This window comes from Elephas maximus, chromosome 10 (assembly GCF_024166365.1).
Source record: "Elephas maximus indicus isolate mEleMax1 chromosome 10, mEleMax1 primary haplotype, whole genome shotgun sequence".
Lineage (NCBI taxonomy): Eukaryota > Metazoa > Chordata > Mammalia > Proboscidea > Elephantidae > Elephas > Elephas maximus.
The window spans coordinates 82,402,842-82,423,113 of record NC_064828.1 but is presented as its reverse complement, the minus strand read 5'-3'; the positions used below and the strand labels follow the sequence as shown (position 1 = coordinate 82,423,113).

At 42.6% G+C, this 20,272-nt stretch overlaps 1 protein-coding gene and 1 pseudogene across 7 annotated transcripts in view; one reads left to right on the top strand and one right to left on the bottom strand.

Moving 5' to 3' along the window:
• SMOC1 (SPARC related modular calcium binding 1) overlaps nucleotides 1-20,272 on the bottom strand; it is a 176,753-nt gene that overhangs the window by 134,526 nt on the left and 21,955 nt on the right. Inside the window, exon 1 of one of the 7 annotated variants that reach the window (XM_049898538.1) lies at nucleotides 6,368-6,461. The exons of the other annotated variants lie outside the window; for them this stretch is intronic. The gene's annotated coding sequence lies outside the window, so the exon portion shown is untranslated. Of the gene's footprint in view, nucleotides 1-6,367; nucleotides 6,462-20,272 lie in introns of those variants that run through there. 7 annotated transcript variants of the gene reach the window in all.
• On the top strand, nucleotides 16,823-17,211 carry LOC126084210 (60S ribosomal protein L36a-like; annotated as a pseudogene).

Sequence of the window (20,272 nt, the reverse complement as noted above, 5' to 3'; positions counted from 1 at the left end):
AGCTTGCTAACAATGTAAATAAGGTGCATGGAACTCTTGTGGGGGTAGGATCATGCAAATAAGGTATATGGAACCCTAACAAGTGGATTGGTCAATTGTGCCATGCTACTAGGCTTAAAAAGAGAGCCAATTCCAGAGCAAAGGGTACCTCACTACCATAAGAAGAAGAGCCAGGAGCAAAGTGAGTTCTTTGGACACAGTGTCCCTGCACTGAGAACCAGCTAGAGCCAAGAGATAGAGAGAACTGTAACACCAGAGATGGTGAAAAGCAGCAGCAGAGAAACAGCAGCAGCAGAACCAGGAGACGGGCTCGAGATGGTGCAGCGGGCTTCCTGGCCCACAGAGCAAGGAGGTTACAGTTAATGCACTGACTCATGGAGTGAGAGCTGAGCGCCCTGGGCCAAGGCTTACTGGTGGAGTGGAGTGCCTCATGGCACTTGTTGGCAGAGCTAAAGAGCTTTGTAACACTTGCCTGAGCAGGGCAGAGGCCAGGCCCTGGAGCCAGGGGCCAAGAAAGAGGCCTGCCTGTGGACAGGGCTGAGAAGCTGTCCTGACTGATGAACTGTATCCTGAGTCATTCCTGATCCTGACTTGTAACCTGTTACTTCCCTAATAAACCTCATAACTGTGAGTATGTCTGTGAGATCTGTGTAGTCATTGCAATGAATTATCAAACCTGGCAGAGAAGTAGAGAGTGCTGTGGGAGAGACAGCTGGTGTCAGATTGTTGAAAAGGTTGGAGAGTGGAGGTATGTCTGCCCTTGACCTCATAGGAGTCAGCCTTGGGCTGATGATCTTGATTCTCTCTCCTCCCCCTTGTGAAGTCAGACGAGGAGGTCAGATGCCACCATCATGCTGTTTTTATGAAGGGCAAAGGCCCTAAGGAGGAAATCTACCTGGAATGCTCAGGGAACAGCAAGGAGACCAGGAGGTCAGGTAAGAGAGTTAGGAGAGGAGTAATTCATGTGGGTCTTGGAAGTCACTTTAAGACGGGAAGCAGAAGAGTGATTGATGTGACCTACATTATGAAAGGCTTACTCTGGCTGCTGTGTTGATAATAGAGTGTAGGGAGGCAAAGGCTGAAGGAAGGAGACCAGTGTAGTGGCTATTATAGTAATCCCAATAAGAGCTAATAATGGTTTGGACCAGGTGGCAAGAAGTAGATGGATTCTGGATACATTCTGAAGGTAGAACCAATAGGATTTGCTGATGAATAGGACTCAGAATGTGAGAGAAAGAGAGGGGTCAAGGACGACCCCAAAGATTTTGTCACAATTGTAAAGATTGAGTTGCCATTTATTGAGTTGGGGAAGACTACAGAGTGAATGGGTTTGCTGGGGTTGGTGGGCAAAACCTGAAGTTTGTTTTTGGTCATTTTTAGTTTCAGATAGCTATCGGCACAGTGGTTAAGAGCTTGCCTGCTAACCAAAAAGGCTGACAGTTCGAATCCACCAGCTGCTCCTTGGAAACCCTATGGGGCAGTTCTGCTCTGTCCAATAGGGTCACTATGAATCAGATTCTACTCGACAGCAACAAGTTTGTTTTTTGTTGTTGTTGTTCTTTTTTTGGTTTATTAGACATCCAAGTAGAGATGTTGAGTGGGAAGTTGAATATCTCAGCATGGGTGTATTCAGGCTAGTTACATGGATTTGATACCTCTGCATATAAAAAAAAAAATCCTGTTTAAACCATAACTTAGATGAGATCACCAAAGAAATGAGTACAGATAGAGAAGAGTCCCAAGGACTGAGCCCTGAAAAACTCCAACATTTAGAGTTGGGATTGATGAGGGGCAGCCAGGAAATGAGACTGACTGGGAGCAACCAGGAAAGTAGGAGACTGAGGAGAGTGTCTCATGAAGAGGGGAGTGATCAGCTGTGTCAAGTGCTGCTGACAGCCTAGTAAGATGAGAACTGAACATTCACCATTGAATTAATCACCCTAGAGGTCACTGGTGACATTGACAAGCTGTTTCAGAGAAGGGGTGGAGATGAAAGCTTGATTGGTGTGGGTTCAAGAGAAGATGCAGGCAAGGAATTGGGAAGAGCATGTATAGACCACTCTTCCAGAGAGTTTTGCTGTCAAAGGCAGTAGAAAAATGGGGTGATAGGAAAAAGGTGATATGGGAGAAATTACAGCAGGTTTGACATTGAATAAATTATCCAGGAGAAAGAGGATAGTGATAGGGGATGAGTGGAGGCAGCAGCCTTGGATAGATGCAATGGCAGTTCACCTGCACTGACAGAAGGAGAGGGAGCATTTGGGTCCAGACATGTGTACATATCTGGGTACATAATGGGCTAATGGCAGCCCATAGACATTCTCTTCTCATTGCCCATATTTTCTCAATGAAAGAGGAAGCAAGTTCATCAACTGAGGTGGCGGGGGGAAGAAGTGTTGGATGTTTGAGAAGAGAAAAGAATGTGTGAACTAGTGAATGCATTAAAGAAACAGAAAGAGATTTCCAGTCACTCTTGAGGTGAGTGGGAGCTAATTACCAGTGAGAGCAGTCAGAACAGTCTCATTAACGAGCATTAGAGTTGGACATAGGGTAATACAGATGGACAAAGAAACATCTAGTCATGGGCCATTTGCCTTCTCTGATAATAGCAGCTACTTCGCCAGACTAGGGAGCTCTGTTTTCTTCTTCCTCTTGTATCTCCCACTTCTGATAGTTTGATGGTTTAGGAGCATTTCACATCTATCAATGAATAAGAGAGCCAAGTAAGAAGCAAGTCTGACTACTTTGAAGGTATCTTCTGGTGGTGTCAAAAAAACAAACAAACAAACCTGTTGCCATCAAGTCGATTCTGACTCATAGCAACCCTATAAGACAGTAGAACTGCCCCATACATTTTCCAAGAAGAAGCTAGTTGATATTAACTGCTGACCTTTTGGTTAGCAGCCAAACTCTTAACTACTGCACCACCAGGGCTCTCTAGTGCTGTAGGGGTCAGCAAACTATGCAGGCAAGCCAAACCTGGCAAGCTGCTGTGTTTGTAAATGAAATTGTATTTACTTTATAACACAGTCAAACCCATTCATATGCATATTGTCTGTGAGTGCTTTCATACTATAATGGCAGAGTTGAGCAGATGCAACAAAAACCATATGGCCTAAAAAAAAAAAAATTTTTTTTTTTTTTTTTTTTTGCCTACAAAGCCTAAAATATTTATTATCTGATTGTGTACAAGAAAAGGTTGTGGATTCTTAATTTCTAATCTAGCAGTGGTTCTGAAACTTTAGTTTGTTAAAAATAAGCTGCTGGGCCCCACCACCAGTTTTGATTCACTAGGTCTAGGGTAGAGCCCAAATTTACATTTCTACCAAGTTCTCAGGTGATGCTGATGTTGCTGGTCCAGGACCACACATAAAGAACCACTGGCTTAGAGAAAGTTCTTAATATGTGACTTTGGCCTGTTTTGCTCACATGGTGAAAATCGTTTTCATGACTCTGTAGTGAACTTGAGCTTTTCCGTTCTAATTCTAGGTCCACATGCATAAACAGATATTCAAGGATAAGACATAAAAAATAAAAAAAAAAAAGACATACAACTCAAAAAAAAAAAAAAAATGTTCCCTAAACAGGCAAAGGATGAGCCAAGGAGCTGAGGGAACATAAACCTGATGTTGTCCCCAGGTCTCTCAAAATGCTAGCCAGACTTTCTCTAACACTTTGCTGTGAAGTCGATTCCAGCTCATAGCGACCCTACAGGACAGAGTAGACTGCCCCTATAGAGTTTCCAAGGCTGTAATCTTTACAAAAGTACACTGCCACATCGTTCTCCCACAGAGCGGGTAGTGGGTTCAAACCACTGACTTTTCAGTTAGCAGCCAAGCGCTTAACTACTGCACAACCCAGGCTCTTTAGGATTTCTCCTAAAACAAAGAGCGAGAGGATTTCTCTAAGCACTGCTATACTGAGTTAGTTTATTAGCAGCTAGGAAAAGGGAAACTTGTTTTCCCTTGCTTGAGCAGAGCATCAGAAGTAGCACACTCAGAGCAAAATCAGATCAACAAATGGTCCCACCATGGTGCCAAGGCTGAGGATGCTTCATTAAAACTGCTCCTACTCTGCTAGCTAGCTACATCAGGCTGAAACATAACCAGGGCCTTCTTCTGATGTTCATGAACCCCAAGTAGGTTTGCCAGGTTTAGCAAATAAAAATAAGAATGCCTAGTTAGTTTGAATTTCAGATAAACAATCTCTTTCTTTTTTTAGTATTAGTATGTCCCATGTAAAGAGCACTAGTGGTGCAATGATTAAGGGCTCCGCTGCTAACCGAAAGGTTGGCGGTTCAAACCCACCCAGCAGCTCTGCTGTTGAAAGACCTGGTAATCTGCTCCAGCAAAGATTACAGCCTAGGAAACCCTATGGGACAGTTCTGCTCTATCATGGGGTCCCTTTAAGTCAGAATCAACTCCACAGCCCCTAAGAACAACATGTCCCATACACTATTTGAGATATGCTTATATATTTTTTAAGTCACTTTTTATCTGAAATTCAAATTTATTAAGTATCCTGTATTTTATCTGACAGCCCTAACTCTAAGGTTCCTCCAAAGCATCCACTCACATTTCTCATATTTCACCTTCCTTGGTCTTCTTAGGAAGCTGGTGAGGAACACACAACTCACATGTATAGGTACACAGAACACAGAGCATAGGTGGAAAATCCACCATGTTCCTGTCCTCAGGAGGATACAACCTAATAGTAAGGAAAGAGATGAAGAAATTATTGTTACCCAGTGTCTTAGGCTGGGTTCTCTCTAGAGGAATGAAACCAGTGAACCATATACATAGAGAGAGAGTGATTTATCTCAAGGAAATGGCTCATGCAGCTGTAGAGACTGGCAAGTTCCAAGTCCATGGGTCAGGCATCAGGCTGGAGGCTTTCTTGATTCACAGAGCTGCAGGGGCTGATGAACTCAAGACTGGCAGGTCAGACAGCAGGCTACTGGCCCATAGGCTGTGGAGACTGACAAATCCTAAGATCAGTAGGCAATATGGCAGGCTGCTGGCTCAACTCCCAAGAATGAGTGGTCAGATGATGATGAGCCAGATGCAGGATCCAGAGCAAGCAGGTGAGCTTTGCCAGGATGTGTGTGAGCATGTGTGTGTGTGTGTGTACTGGATGCAGACCACACCCCTGAGGAAATTCTCCTTACAACTGATTGGCTGATCACGTCAGATCACATCGTGCAAGGTGACTACATAATTGTATAACTGCCAAACCACTGAGAATCATGGCTCAGCCTAGTTGACACGCAACCTTAACCCTCATACCCAGCAAATGAATCCCACAGGTGAAATGATATAATTAAGGCTTTGAAACCACTCGGAGTTGTTTGCCCCTGCACTAATGGCCTCAGGCTAAATGTCAACGATCACTGTCTCTATATGGCAGCCTTAGCCATCCCTCCTCCAGCTTTCTAATGTGATGCTTCCAATTTTCAAGTGAACTTAAAGTAATGGACCTACTCAAATTGGGTTTAAACTGAGAATAAACAGGCCCTGAGTGAAAGCCTGGATATTTCTCTGGGCATAAAGCAGTCACATATACTGAAGGATAAGACAAACTGGAGCATGAGCAGGGATACGGCCAGGAGGTGAAGAGATGCAAAGCTGAAAGGCCTTTCCCACTCACTCTCTCCTGCATGGAAAGCAAATGTGATGGACGGATTTCTAGAAGCCACCTTGTGACCTTGAGAAAGGAAGCCACAGTCTAAGGATGGTTGGACAGAAATATGGAAGAGCCTAGATTTCTGATGATTTGTGGAGCCATCATACTAGCGCTGGACAGCCTGCTTCCTGAATTCCTATATATAAAAGAACAAACCTACATATAATTAAGCCACTGTTACTAGCAGCCAGACACCACTCCTAAATGATACAGGCTCAGAGTATATTGAAATATAAAGAAACATCAAAACACAGTTGCCAAAACTGTGGTAAATTTTAAATATATACACTTGGCAAATGAATGCTTTTACACATAAAAACACATACAAACATACAAAACTATAAATTCAATGTAATTTGCTATTTATTTCAATTTTGAAAATTGTGACTGTACATGTAACCTCATTTGGAAACACTATCCAAAATATTTAAAAGGAAATACATATTAAAATCACAATGAGATACCACATGCCCATTAGTCTGCTAAATATAAAAATAAATAAATGAGAACCAATGACAATACCAAGCACTGGCGAGGATGCAGAGCAACTAGAACCCTCATACATTGCTGGCAGGAATACAACATGGTACAGCCACTCTGGAAACAGTTTGGTAGTTTTTCAGAGTTAAACATGCACCTAGCAATCCCACACCTAGGTACTTACCCAAGAGAAACAAAAACTTACTGTCTCAGTTTTCTAGTGCTGCTACAATAGAAATTCCACAAGTGGATGGCTTTAACGGACAGAAATTTATTCTCTCACAGTCCGGGAGGCTAGAAGTCTGAATTTAGGGCACCAGCTCCAGAGGAAGGCTTTCTCTCTCTGTCAGCTCTGGGGGAAGGTCCTGGCCATCAATCTTCCCCTGGGTCTAAGAGCTTCTCAGCACGGGGACCCTGGGTCCAAAGGATGTGCTCTGCTCCTGGCTCTTCTTTCTTGGTGGTAGGAGGTCCCTCTCCTCTCTGCTCACTTCTGTCTGTTGTACAAAAGAGATTCACTACTCAAGATACAACCTAATCCTGTAGACTGTATCATGTCTTATTAACATCATAAGGTTAGGATTTACAACACAAAGAATTATCAGATCACAAAATGGAGGACAACCACACAATGATGGGAATCATGGCCTAGCCAAGTTGGCACACATTTTGGGGGGATACAATTTGATCCATAACACTTATGTTCATACAAAAACTTGTACATGAATGCTTATAGGAGCTTTATTCATAGCTGCCCAAAATTGCAAACATCCCAAATGTCTTCAGTTAGCAAATGGAAAAACAAACTGTGATACATCATATCATGAAATACTACTCAGCAATAAAAAGGAACAAACAATTGATAAATGCAATAACAGACGAATCCCAAATGCATCACTCTTCCTGAAAGAAACCAGGCTCAAAAGACTACGTAATTTCATTTATATGACATTCTGGAAAAGGCAAAATCATAGCGATGGAGAGCAGATCGGTGGATGCCAGGGGCTAAGCAGGGGTGAGTTAATTAAAAGGAGCAACATGAGGGAATAGGGGGTGGGGGTGACGGAACTGTTCCATACCTTGATTGTGGGGCTGGTTACACAACTCTGTGAATTTCTCAAAGCCTGTTGAACTGTACACCCAAAAGAGTGAATGTTTCATTTACTACACATAAATTTAAGGGAAGAAAAACAAAACTTTTTTTTTTTTTTTAGTTTATATGAAAGGCCCTTCAGGAAAACAGGCCTGGGCCACATGGGATGTCCACTTGGGACCCAGTTTCAGCATCCACCCCTACTCTATTCCATTCCTGCCCCAGCCCCCAGAGCACTATCTGGTCATCCCTCCAGAATATAGTACAATGGCGGGCAGAGAGGATTCTCCACCCAGAGCCTGGACACATTTAACACCAGCCACCAACTGGCACCCCTGAAATGTGGAACAATAGCCATATTGTATGCAGCTCCATACAGGCCACTGCGTAAACATTAGCAACAAGTTCCATGGTGACTCCCTGCCACTGGCCTTTGCAGCTGCCCAGCTCCCAGGGCTTGAGGATCTGCCCAGGGTAACATGGAGTCTGGATACAGTTCAATGTGTCAGTCTTAAATCTATAGCTCGTAACGGTCTCAGTCCTTGGAAACTTTCTGGTAATCATACAGACGACTGGCCCACTCCCACCAAAGCCCCCAGTTTCAGGCTTCCTAACAGCTATCCTTGATGACCTCCCAGAAGTCACCGTACTGTAAGGTTTTGAATGTTCAGGGCTAATCCCTGAGGCTCGGGCCAGGGAAAAATCCATCTGTTCAGGAGTGATGCTGACCAGGGGTACATTTGACTTGACACCTTCTTGCAGAAACAGTCTGTCTCTCTTGACCTTATGCAGCTGCTCAGCTTGGTTTATTAAAAATGGAGCATCTAAGGCTTACTGCAATAGGGGCATTTTTGTCAACCAAAAAATTCTTTAAACATAAATCATGTGAGCTGTCCTCCACATTTGCTGGCATGACATAAACAGAGCCTGTCTTGTGGACAGAAGGTGCCAGAGTGGCTCTGCCAGCTTCCAGCCTCCTTCTTGGCCATCGCAAACTCCACGCCAGATGCTCGAAATATAACAAAAATCTCCACAGAAATGTTTCTTCCTAACTGTGTATTTCCACCCACCTGGGCTGGTGGCTTGAATCTTGCTCTAATGTGCTATCAAGGCAGCGTGGCTTATTGGCAAGCACAAGGACTTTGGCACTACACAGACTTAGATTCAAATCCAAACTCTCCCGGGGCCAAGAACACACATTTCTTAAATTCTGCATACTTCAGTTTGCTCATTTATAATGGGGAATAATTGGTACCCTTTGCAGATCTATGGACAGAGGTAAGAGACCCTAACACAGGGCTTGACTCATAAAATGTGCTTAAATTCTAGCCTTTCTTTCCCCTAGGTAATGTCCAGTATCTGGAATTACCCCACATAAATCTGAAAATCTAAGCCAACACAGGAAGCACAGGCAAATGACCAGAGGCCAGGAGAAACCATCTGCTCCCAGGCTAGGAAGCCTGATTCAGAGGCGTGAATGATATGAGTAAAGAAAAAGAAATTTGGTTTCCAGTTGTGTCACTTTGACTAATGATCAAGTGGAGTCTTGTTCAGAGGCAGCATTAGATTTATAACCTCTGCTCTCTCATTCCCTCAGTCTTCATTCACACCCAGTTGAGATTCTTTTGGGGCCCAAGAATCGATGAAAAACAAATGAAATGATCAATGTCCATCAGAATACAGATTTTTAAAAAGTGTTTTCAGTGCTTTAATTGCTCCTCCCTCCTAGGGTGCCCTTGGAAAATAACCTGACACTTTCTGGAAACTTTATACAGGATAACTTAAAACCTAAGATTGTTTTCCAATGGAAAACAGCTCTTCAAAAAATAAGAGACTAGACATTCATTAAAGATACAGTCAGAGTTTTGAAAAGCTTTTTATAAGTCCTTGCCAGAAATCGTACTTTCCCAATGCTACACTCTAAACTGAAAGCCGTCTCCCTTCCGGCCAAGTTTTCCAATACCTAGGCACTACAGTGTGAACTTCCTAAGTCAGCATTCAGTGTATCACTCTGTAAAGTCAAAGTCAAGTCCATCAGAGGGAATGTATTTAGTTAGAGAAGTTTACCACTACTAGGGAAGAGCTCAGCCAACCCCTGCTCTCAGATACAGTTTGTTGCATACTCAGGCCATAAGGCAATATTTCACAAACAAGTCAAAGTAAAATTAAGGAGTAGATAGAGTAAACATGCACTATGACTCAGGAGAAGTCACTGGATGGTACAAACAGGTTAACGTGCTTGGCTGCTAACTGAAATGCTGAGGTTTGAGTCCACCCAGAGGTGCCTTGGAAGAAAGACTTGGCAATCTACTTCTGAAAAAACAGCCGTTAAAAACCCTGTGGAGCACAGTTCCATTCTGACACACATGAAGTCACCATGAGTTGGAATCATGGTGCTTTAATGATTAAGGGACACAGAAAATTCACATATTTATAATGAAATGCTGATGGGTATCATTATCAACAGATAATTATTCAGTATGTGATACTGTGCTGGGCCCTGGAAATATAGAGATTTAAGGCAGGTCACTGCCTTCTGAGTTCTTTTGAGGTAGTTAGTAATAGAGAGTCCCCGCCCTCAGGGAGACCAGAGTCTAGGAAGACAAAGAGATAAACTTGTACAGTGAGCAACCCAATCCATCACCATACAAAGCGCATATGCACAAATGCGTGCACGCACAGACACATATGCACACTGTAGCATTAAAAGAAAAGGAGAAGGAAAGATAAAACAGAGAAACAACTTCCCGGCACCTTTTCTAGCCCATACCACCTTAAGTCCTAATTGTACCTGAGAAGGTTACCACAATAACCCAGCATGGTCTCCTTTTCTAGCCTCCTAACAGGAAGAACCTCAGAGGGCACCAGAAGGCCAGCATGGCACCCGCAGAACCCAAGGCACGGTCAGAATTAGAGACGCGTCCAAGATATACATATTTTTCACAAAAACAGGACAGAAGCCAAATGAGAAGGAAGGCAAAGTGGATGCGGAGGCCCAGGCTCTCCTCATCCTGGCTAGCAGCTTCACAGGGTCTAACTGCATTTAAGCACAGCTTATCCAGTGGCCAGAGTCTGCTGAAATCCCGTGAAGCCCTGTCCTTGTTCACACCACCCTGTAAAGCAGCAGTCATCACAAAATGGCCTCATCCAAGGGTGTGAAACCTCGGAAAAGGTGCTGGCCACAGACTTGCCTACTTGATAGATAACTGTGCAATATTTATGGGGCAACTTTCATGTTTGAAATGAGCAGATTTGGTGGCTGCTTCATTTTTGCTAATTTTATTGATACACACAAGGAACACATCTTCCTTTTAAACAAGGAAAATAAAAATTTCCATAACCCTCCCAGCCAGAGGAAATTATTAACATTTTGGTATGCACCCCTTTTCTATGCATATTTAGTATTTACAGAATGAGACCCTACCATACATACTAACCTACTTGTAACCTATTTTTTCTGACATGGAATCCACTGTGAACTTAACCACGTCAAGAACACAATACCATTTTTACTGACCATGCCATCACTCACCTACTGTACTTATGGTTCAGTTTTAACTCCTGTCTTCTGTTTTCCATCTTATCCAATCCATTTTCACTGAATATCACCAAATGAGAGGCATCCTGCCTTTAGACCAGAGTCAACTCAAAATCTGGGCTCTTAACCCAAGAGAGAAGGATCTCTTGACCCATGGTCAATTACAAGAGAAAATGGGGTTGTTCCATTGAGTTTCTGAAATAGTATTATTAATGCCTAAGAACTGTGTTTGCTGCCAGTTTACTCCTGCCAACAACATGTAAAGCCCTAGTCCAGTTGCCTAGGACATCTGAGTAGCTGCTGGTCTCACCATCTCCACATATTACCACTCCCAGTGGTAGAATTCTTGCCTCCCATGTGGGAGACCCAGGCTCAATTCCTGGCCAGTGCACCTCAAGCACAGCCACCACGAGTCTGTCAGTGGAGACTTGTATGTTGCTATGATGCTGAACAGGTTTCAGCAAGCTTCCAGTAAGATGAACTAGGAAGATGATCTACTTCCAAAAAATTGTTGTTGTTGTTGTTATTGCTGTTGTTGTTAGGTGCCATCGAGTTAGTTCTGACTCATAGCGACCCTATGCACAACAGAACGAAACACTGCCCAGTCCTGAGCTATCATTACAATCATTGTTATGCTTGAGTTCATTGTTGCAGGCACTGTGTCAATCCACCTCATTGAGGATCTTCCTCTTTTCCACTGACTCTGTACTTTGCCAAGCATGATGTCAATCAGCCAATGAAAACCCTGTGGAGCACAGTTTTACTCTGATACACGTGGGTTTCCATAAGTCAGCGTGAATTCGACAGCAACTGGTTACTGATTTCGGCCTCATCCTTCCGCATCCAAATGGCCACGAACTCCTAGCAATGCTGCCTGTTCAATACTTTTAGTACTTCTCTCCAACCCCAGTATCATTGCAATTATTTTAAATTAGCTTATCATCATCTCTAGATGGACTTTTACAATTAGTTCTTAACTGGTCCCCAAACATCCAGTCTTGGACCTCTCCAAATCTCTCACTGCCTGATCTTTCTAAAACATTAATCATGTCATTCTTCTGCCTAAAATTCTTCAATGATGCTCCCCTAATTAAAGCACCAAGTCCAAACTCCTTAGCATGTAGTTGTGTGGTCCCTCATGATGGTCACCCCTCACTCCTTCTATTCCCCACAGTCACCCTACATCACATTATACTGAACTTCTTACAGTCTCTAGAACATACCATTGTCTTTCATTTTTCCATGCCTTTGCACATGCTATTTCCTTTACCTGGAAATTCCTGTCTAACTTCTGCCTTTGAAACTCCTATTCAGTGTTAAGTACCTAGGTCAGGTGATGCTTCTTTGATTTTGCTCCAATAAGAATATTAGCCATGCTGTCCTACGTTTAAGAAGCTCTAGTGGAGCAGTGTTTCGAGCACTTGGCTGCTAACCAAAAAGTCAACAGTTCAAACCCACCAGCCTCTCCATAGGAGAAAGATGTGGTGGTCTGCTTCCATAAAGATTTACAGGCTTGGAAATCCTTTGGGGCAGTTCTACTCTGTCCTATAGGGTCGCTATGAGTAGGAATCAACTTGACAGCAGTTGGTGGGTCTTATGTTTGCCATAGCACCCTTTCTCACCATCATATGACATACAGCATTATCACAAGATGTTATAACTTGTTTAATTATTATCACCATACTGATCATCATGACTATGAGTTTGTACTATCAAAAAAGATTCCCTTCATCATAGGTAACCTATTACAATCTTGATTCCAAACCAAACAAGGCATGATTTCTTCTAGTGTTAAAAATGAGATAAAGGGAGAAAAAATGATGTTCTGTGATGCTCTGCTTCCTACAAGATGAACAATGTTGAAGGGTCACTGCTAAATCTAGGCTGCCAACTGTTCAAGCCAGACCCTCCCTATGAATTATCTCATTTAATGGTCACACCAACCCCAAGAAGTAGGTATTATTATCTCACATTTTACATATGAGGAAACCAAGTCACGAACAGGTAGGTGACGTGCACAAGGACCTCAGCTAGCAGGCAGCAGAGCCATTTGTTGAGCCCACCTATGTCTAACTCCAGGGCCCATGTTTTTTCATTGCCTCTTCTACCTTCCTTTTTTTTTTTTTTTTTAGTTAGCTGACGTTCCATTTCTCCTAGGCATTTTCAGGACAGATTAAGAATCCCCAAAGGCAAATGTAGACAAGTTGATAAAAGAGAGCTTCCAACTCCTTTAAGCAGTCTTCTTAATGGGAACTTTCTCCAATAAATAGAGGAATATCAAGTCTTTCTTAATTCGTATAAATTACCAGTAAAAATGGGCTCAAACACAGCAATGATTGTGAGAATGGCACAGGACTGGGCAGTGTTTCATTCTGTTGTACATAGGGTCGCTATGAGTCGGAACTGACTCAATGGCACCTAAAAACAACCAGTAAAGAAAGAGTTGCTGAATGATCTCCTCTCAAGTCTATGTCTTAGAAAACCCCAATCTTTTGGAGACAGTAGCACTATTGTGCAGATAAGTTACACGGCCATGAGCAAGAATTAGATCCACTAAAGAAAGCCCATGCAGATACTCCACGAGTGAAGGTATAGATCAAGGCAGCGATTTCATTCAGAAATGGGAAGAAATTCTCCAAAAGTATGTTTCTGGTAAGGCTCATAACTGTATCTGTCAGAACTCTTATCTGTTGCTAATGACTGAAAACAAATTCAAACTGACTTAAGCCAAAAAAGAGAAGTGTGGCAGCTCTCTCTAGATGTGTAACAACCACCCCCAAATTTAGTGAATTGAAGTAAACAATTTATGACTCTGTGGGTTAACCAGGCAGTTAATCTGCTGGTTTTCCCTAAGCTCACTCATGCAGCTACATTCAGCTGGAGGGTCAAATTAGGCTGGAAGGTCTAAGACAGCCTCATTGACATGTTCAGCAGTTGGTGCTGGCAGTTGGCTGAGGCACCTCAGTTCTCCTCCACATGACTTCTCATCCTCAACTAGGCTAGACTGACTTCCTTACATGGTTTGATCCCATGGCAGTATTCTAAGAAGGTGAAGGCAGAAGCTGCAAGGCCCCTTGAGGCCTAGTCTCTAGAGCTCACACAATGTTACTTCCACCACATTCAGAGTCAAAGCGAGTCACAGGCCAATTCAGATTCAAGAAATGGGAAAATAGACTCCACTTCTTAATGGAAGGTACTACAAAGAAACTGTAGCCACATTTAATCTATCACAAGAATTTACTAGCATTTACAAGAATTTACCACAGGAATGTATCACAAAAATGGTAGGTACAAGGGAGCTTTAAGCATAGCTGGCTCCAAGTGCTTAAAATATATTATCAGAAACCTGTCTCTTTCCTCTCGCAGCTTTGCTTTGCTTTGCTCTGTGTGGCTTTATTCTCAGGCAAACTTTTCCTTCATAGTGATCAAAGAACCACCAACCATCTCAGGCCTACATCCTCACAGTATACCTACCCCTGAGCTTCTTTTTCCCAATAGTTGTCCCCAAAAGTCCTAGAATTGAATCTATTGGTGCGGCTTGAGTCACATAACCATCTCTGAGCCACAGGACGGAATTCACTGATTGACCAAGCCTGGGTCACACACTCACCCTGGAACTGTGAGGTAGGATCAGTCCACTTAAATTACGGGGACTAACAGTGGAGGAAGAATGTTCCCCAAAGAAAAGTAGAAATGCCCTTACCAGAAAAGAGAGAATGGATGCTAAGCAGACCAAAACAACAGATGTTTACTACAATAGGCTTCTTAAAGTGGTGACAGGGCACACTGCCACCACAGAATGCACTGAACTTCTCTTTTCCAATGTATGATGCAACTTTGCCAGTTGTCAAGTCCCAATTTCCCATCAGGGTGGTGTGTGCACCATTGAGTAGCTTGTTGTGTGCTTAAAAAACAAAGACACAGGACAAAGCCTTTTGCAACACACACTTGCACAATTCTTCAGTCTGGTGAAAAATGTCCTTTCTCAGGCATTTGTCAAATTGTTCCCTAAGACACCCCATCCAATAGGAATCAGAATGCTTTGTCTTTTAACTCAGTGGTTTTTCTGGATCAGATGCAAACACAACTTCCTCCTTGCCTCCCAAGCCCCATCAAAGGCCAACTCATAAAGTCTTGGAAACAACTGGGCCAACACTGCATGCAGGTTTAGGGACCACAGTGAAGATCTGTGCCATTAGTAAATTAATATTTCCCAAACCACCTCAGGTATTTCCATTCTAAGTATATTTACTACAGAACCTGCAGAACCTCAACAATAAATGAATCAATCCATCCATCCATCAATGAATGAATGAAGGAATGAATGAATGAGTAAATGAGTCAAAATCCTCCTCCCTAACAAGAGCCATGTTTCAAGTCCTAAGCCCTCAGGTATAGGAGACAAAGATGGTCAGTGAAGCAAATGTACCTCAGCAATCCAACCAATCCATCTCTTTGGAACTTCCAGGACTGTTAGTAATTTACACTGTAGCACTTCTTTTCATGTCCCAGGACATATCCGGAGTATGGGACAAGGGCCTGAGAAAAGAAATCGCACTTCAAATTTAATCACACAATAAAATAGTTGCATGTGGCCCTAAGAGTTGGTCGTCCACAGAATTGGACATCACCCTTTCAGAACTGCAGCTGCCAGACTAAGATTCCCAATTTCATATCAGCGGTAGGAACAGCTCTAACCCATAAGCAAGATGCTCCTCTGTCCTCAAACATGAAGAGTAATACCTGAGATAGCCAGATGGCAGAGACTTCAAGAGTCTCTCTTCCTTCCAAAGGAGCTTGTCTTGTCATATGTAAGTAGCTACTAGAAAAAGCAAGGAGAATTTACACAGGTTGCATAGGCCATGGGTTCCAGTCCTTCCAGTCCATATTATCTTTCTCTTCCACAACTTTAGCCTAAAGAAGTGTCCTCAATCTAGAGTGTGCTTAATAATAACCAGAAGTCCATTTTGGAAATACAGATTCCTGAATCCTATAGCATCTGAGATGAGCTACAGACTGACTGTACTTTAGGAAATGCACTCCTGCAGAAATAAAGGTCTACAGAATGTAATAAGATTCTTAATGGCTGGGTTTCAGGTCCTCATAAAAAAGGCCAACATTTTGCTAATGACATACAGTTACAAGCTGGCACAGCTAAAAATTCCATAGGCTGTACCAGGCCATGGTGGTACATGGTCATGAGCCCAATCAGCTGTGGTGGGCACAGGGACGGAGGCTCAGTCTTCACTGAGATACACAACTTACTGTGCTTCAGCACTAGGGGCACCTGGTTATTGGATTTTTCATAATTAACACAAGGGGAGAGCATTTGTGTATGGGAAATAGGCAAGAACATGCTTGTTTTCTTGACACCTTCCATCAGATAATTAAGTTATGACTAAACAGTCTGCTACTCAACATGAGTATCTCAGGTTTATTGCAATACTGAGCTATTTTCTGTTTCCTTAAGTTCATATTTGTGGTTTGGCAAGTAGATTTGGGAATGGCAGATTTGCTCCTCCATCAGCCCCATCTGGGGTCTTTTCTCAATTCAGGATCCAGCAAGAGCTTTGAAGATCCCATCATCTCTTAGCCTGCTGTATTGTCAATGGCCAACCAGTCTGCACATGCAGAGAGAAGACATCCATTCCTGCAGCTGAGAACACACACACACACACACACACACACACACACACACACTCCTACCCTACCCTGTCATTATTCATTGTCCATAGCATCTTCTAACAAAGGAGGGTGATTCCAGCCAACACTGTATCCCAGAGCACTTTGCACATGCTTGCATCAGGGCATGTGTCTCATAAATTGAAAACTGCTTGTTTCCGTGTCTGTTATTTAGACCGCTGTAAATGTCTCTTTCATTCTATTACATATGAATTCCATACCTTCTTTGTTCTAGGCGCGGAGATAGAGAGGTGAGCGAGACAGACAAGGTTCCATTCTAGAGGGGGGAGGCTGACAAGTAAAAGAAAACAAGCTAACTAGGTTTTCGTGCCGATAGTGCTCCTGCAAACATGGTGAACAGTCCTAAAACCTGCCAGACTTTCTGTAAGAAGTGTGGCTAGCACCAACCCCACAAAGTGACACAGTAGAAGGGCAAAGATTCTCTATATGCCCAGGGAAACTAGCGTTATGACACGAAGTAGAGTGGATATGGTGAGCAGACTAAGGCGATTTTTTGGAGGAAGGCTAAAACTACAAAGAAGATAGTGTTGAAGTTTGAATGTGTTCAGCTCAACTGCAGGTCTAAGAGAATGCTGGCTTTTACAAGATGCAAACGTTTTGAACTAGAAGGAGATAAGAACAGAAAGGGCCAAGTGATCCAGTTCTAAACTTCATCTTGTTTTATCATCAAGACAATAAAATCTGGAGGTTATGTTCAAAAAAAAAAAACAAGCTAACTAGGTAATTCCTGGTTGTAGAGATAGGCTATTGACAGCAGAAATTGGGATGGAGTGACAAAGGATGAACTGGGGAGGGATGGGCCACACTTGCTTAGATAGGTTTTCCCCAACTATCCTATCAAAGGGGAAGACAAGAGAAAACCTGCGGATGAGAAGGGGCCCGTCACCTGAAGAGCTGCAAGGAGATCATTCTAGGCAGAGCGGACAGCCCATCATTATTCACGAACAGAGAGAAGTCCAGCCCTTTACCCTGCTTTATTTTTCTTCATAGCACTTAACTCTACGTGGCTAATATACGTGCTTGCACATACGTTTTTCACATATAATTTTATCTATTGGCATACCCCAAAAAAACCCAAACCCATTAGCGATCCTACAAGACAGTGTAGAACTGCCCGTAGGGTTTCTGAGGAGCGGCTGGTAAGATTCGATCTTTTGATTAGCCGCTGAGCTTTTAACAACTCTGCCACCAGGGCTCCACATATTGGCAAATATATGTATAATTGTGTGTATCTGCATGTACTCACATACATACACACACACATTTCATCTGTTTCTCCATTAGAATAGTAAGTTCCACGAGGACAGGAACTTTATCTTACCACTGCCACATCCCTAATACTTTGAACAGTACGTGGCACTTAGTGTAGTTGTTGTTGTCAGGTGCCCTTAAGTCGGTTCCAACTCATAGCAACCCTATGTACTACAGAACAAAACACCACCAGTCCCACGCCATGCTTATAATCGTTATGCTTGAGCCCATTGTTGCAGCCACTGTGTCAATCCATCTCATTGTGGATCTTCCTCTTTTTCGCTGACCCTGTACTTTACCAAGCATGATGCCCTTGTCCAGGGACCGATCCCTCCTGACAACATGTCCAAAGTATGTAAGATATAGTCTTGCCATCCTTGCTTCCAAGTACCCTTCTGGTTGTACTTCTTCCAAGACAGATTTGTTCGTTCTTTTGGCAGTCCGTGGCATATTCAATATTCTTCACCAACACCACAATTTGAAGGCGTCAATTCTTCTTCATTCTTCCTTGTTCATTGTCCAGCTTTCACATGCATATGAGGAAATTGAAAATACCATGGCTTGGGTCAGGCGCACCTTAGTCTTCAAGGTGGTATCCTTGCTTTTCAACACTTTAAAGAGGTCTTTTGCAGCCGATTTGTCCAATGCAATGCATCTTTTGATTTCTTGACTGATGCTTCCATGGGTGTTGATTGCAGATCCAAGTAAAATGAAATGCTTGGCAACTTCAATCTTTTCTCCGTTTATCATGATGTTGCTTATTGGTCCAGTTGTGAGGATTTTTGTTTTCTTTATGTTGAGATATAATCCATACTGAATGCTGTGGTCTTTGATCTTCATTGGTAAGTGCTTCAAGTCCTCCTCACTTTCAGCAAACAAGGTTGTGTCATCTTCGTAACATAGGTTGTTAATGAGTCTTCATCCAACCTTGATGCCCTGTTCTTCTTCATAGATTCCAGCTTCTTGGATTATTTGCTCAGCATACAGACTGAATAGGCATGGTGGAATGACACAACCGTGACGCACACCTTTCTTGACTTTAAACCACACAGTATCTCCTTGTTCTGTTCCAATGACTGCCCCTTGATCTATTTACAGGTTTCTCATGAGCACAATTAAGTGTTCTGGAATTCCCATTCTTCGAAATGCTATCCATAATTTGTTACGATCCACACAGTCGAGTGCCTTTGCATAGTCAATAAAACAGAGGTAAACATCTTTCCAGTATTCTCTGCTTTCAGCCAGTATCCATCTGACATCAGCAATGATATTCCTGGTTCCAGGTTCTCTTCTGAATCCAGCCTGAATTTCTGGCAGTTCCCTATCAATATACTGCAGCAGTTGCTTTTGAAAGATCTTCAGCAAAATTATACTTGCGTGTGATATTAATGATATTGTTCAATGATTTCCACATTCAGTTGTATCACCTTTTTTGTGAATAGGCATAAATATGGATCTCTTCCAGTCAGTTGGCCAGGTAGCTGTCTTCCAAATTTCTTGGCATACACAAGTGAGCACTTCCAGCACTGCATCCACTTGTTGAAATTTCTCAATTCCTGGGGCCTCGTTTCTCGCCAATGCCTTCGGGGCAGCTTGGACCTCTTCCTTCGGTACCATCAGTTCCTGATGATATATATGCTGCCTCCTGAAATGGTTGAATGTTGACCAGTTCTTTTTGGTATGGTGACTCTGTGTATTTCTTCCATCTTCTTTTGATGCTTCCTGCGTTGTTTAATATTTTTCCTGTAGAATCCTTCAATACTGCAACTCGAAGCTTGAATTTTCTCTTCAGTTCTTTCAACTTGAGAAATGCGGAGCATGTTCTTCCCTTTTGGTTTTCTATCCACAGTTCTTTGCACATGTCATTATAATACTCTACTTTGTCTTTGCAAGCCACCCTTTGAAATACTTTTACTTCATCATTTCTTCCTTTTGCTTTAGCTACTCAACGTTCAAAAGCAAGTTTCAGAATCTCTTCTGACATGCATTTTGGTCTTTACTTTCTTGTCTTTTTAATGACCTTTTTCTTTCTTCATGTATGATGTCCTTGATGTCATTCCATAACTCATCTAGTCTTCAGTCATTAGTGTTCAACGCGTCAAATCTATTCCTGAGGTGGTCTCTAAATTCAGGTGGGATATACTCAAAGTCATACTTTGGCTTTCATGGACTTGTTCTAATTTTCTTCAGTTTCGACTTGAACTTGCATATGAGCAATTGATGGTATGATTCCCAGTCAGACCCTGGCCTTGTTCTGACTGATGATATTAAGCTTTTCCATCATCTCTTCCCACAGATGTAGTCGATTTGACACCTATGCATCTCATCTGGTGAGGTCCGTGTGTATAGTCATCACTCATGTTGGTAAAAAAAAGGTATTTGCAATGAAGAAGTCGTTGGTCTTGCAAAATTCTATCATTTGATCTCCAGCGTCGTTTCTATCATCAAGGCCATATTCTCCAACTACTGATCCTTCTTTGTTTCCAACTTTCACATTTCAACCACCAGTAATTATCAATGCATACTGA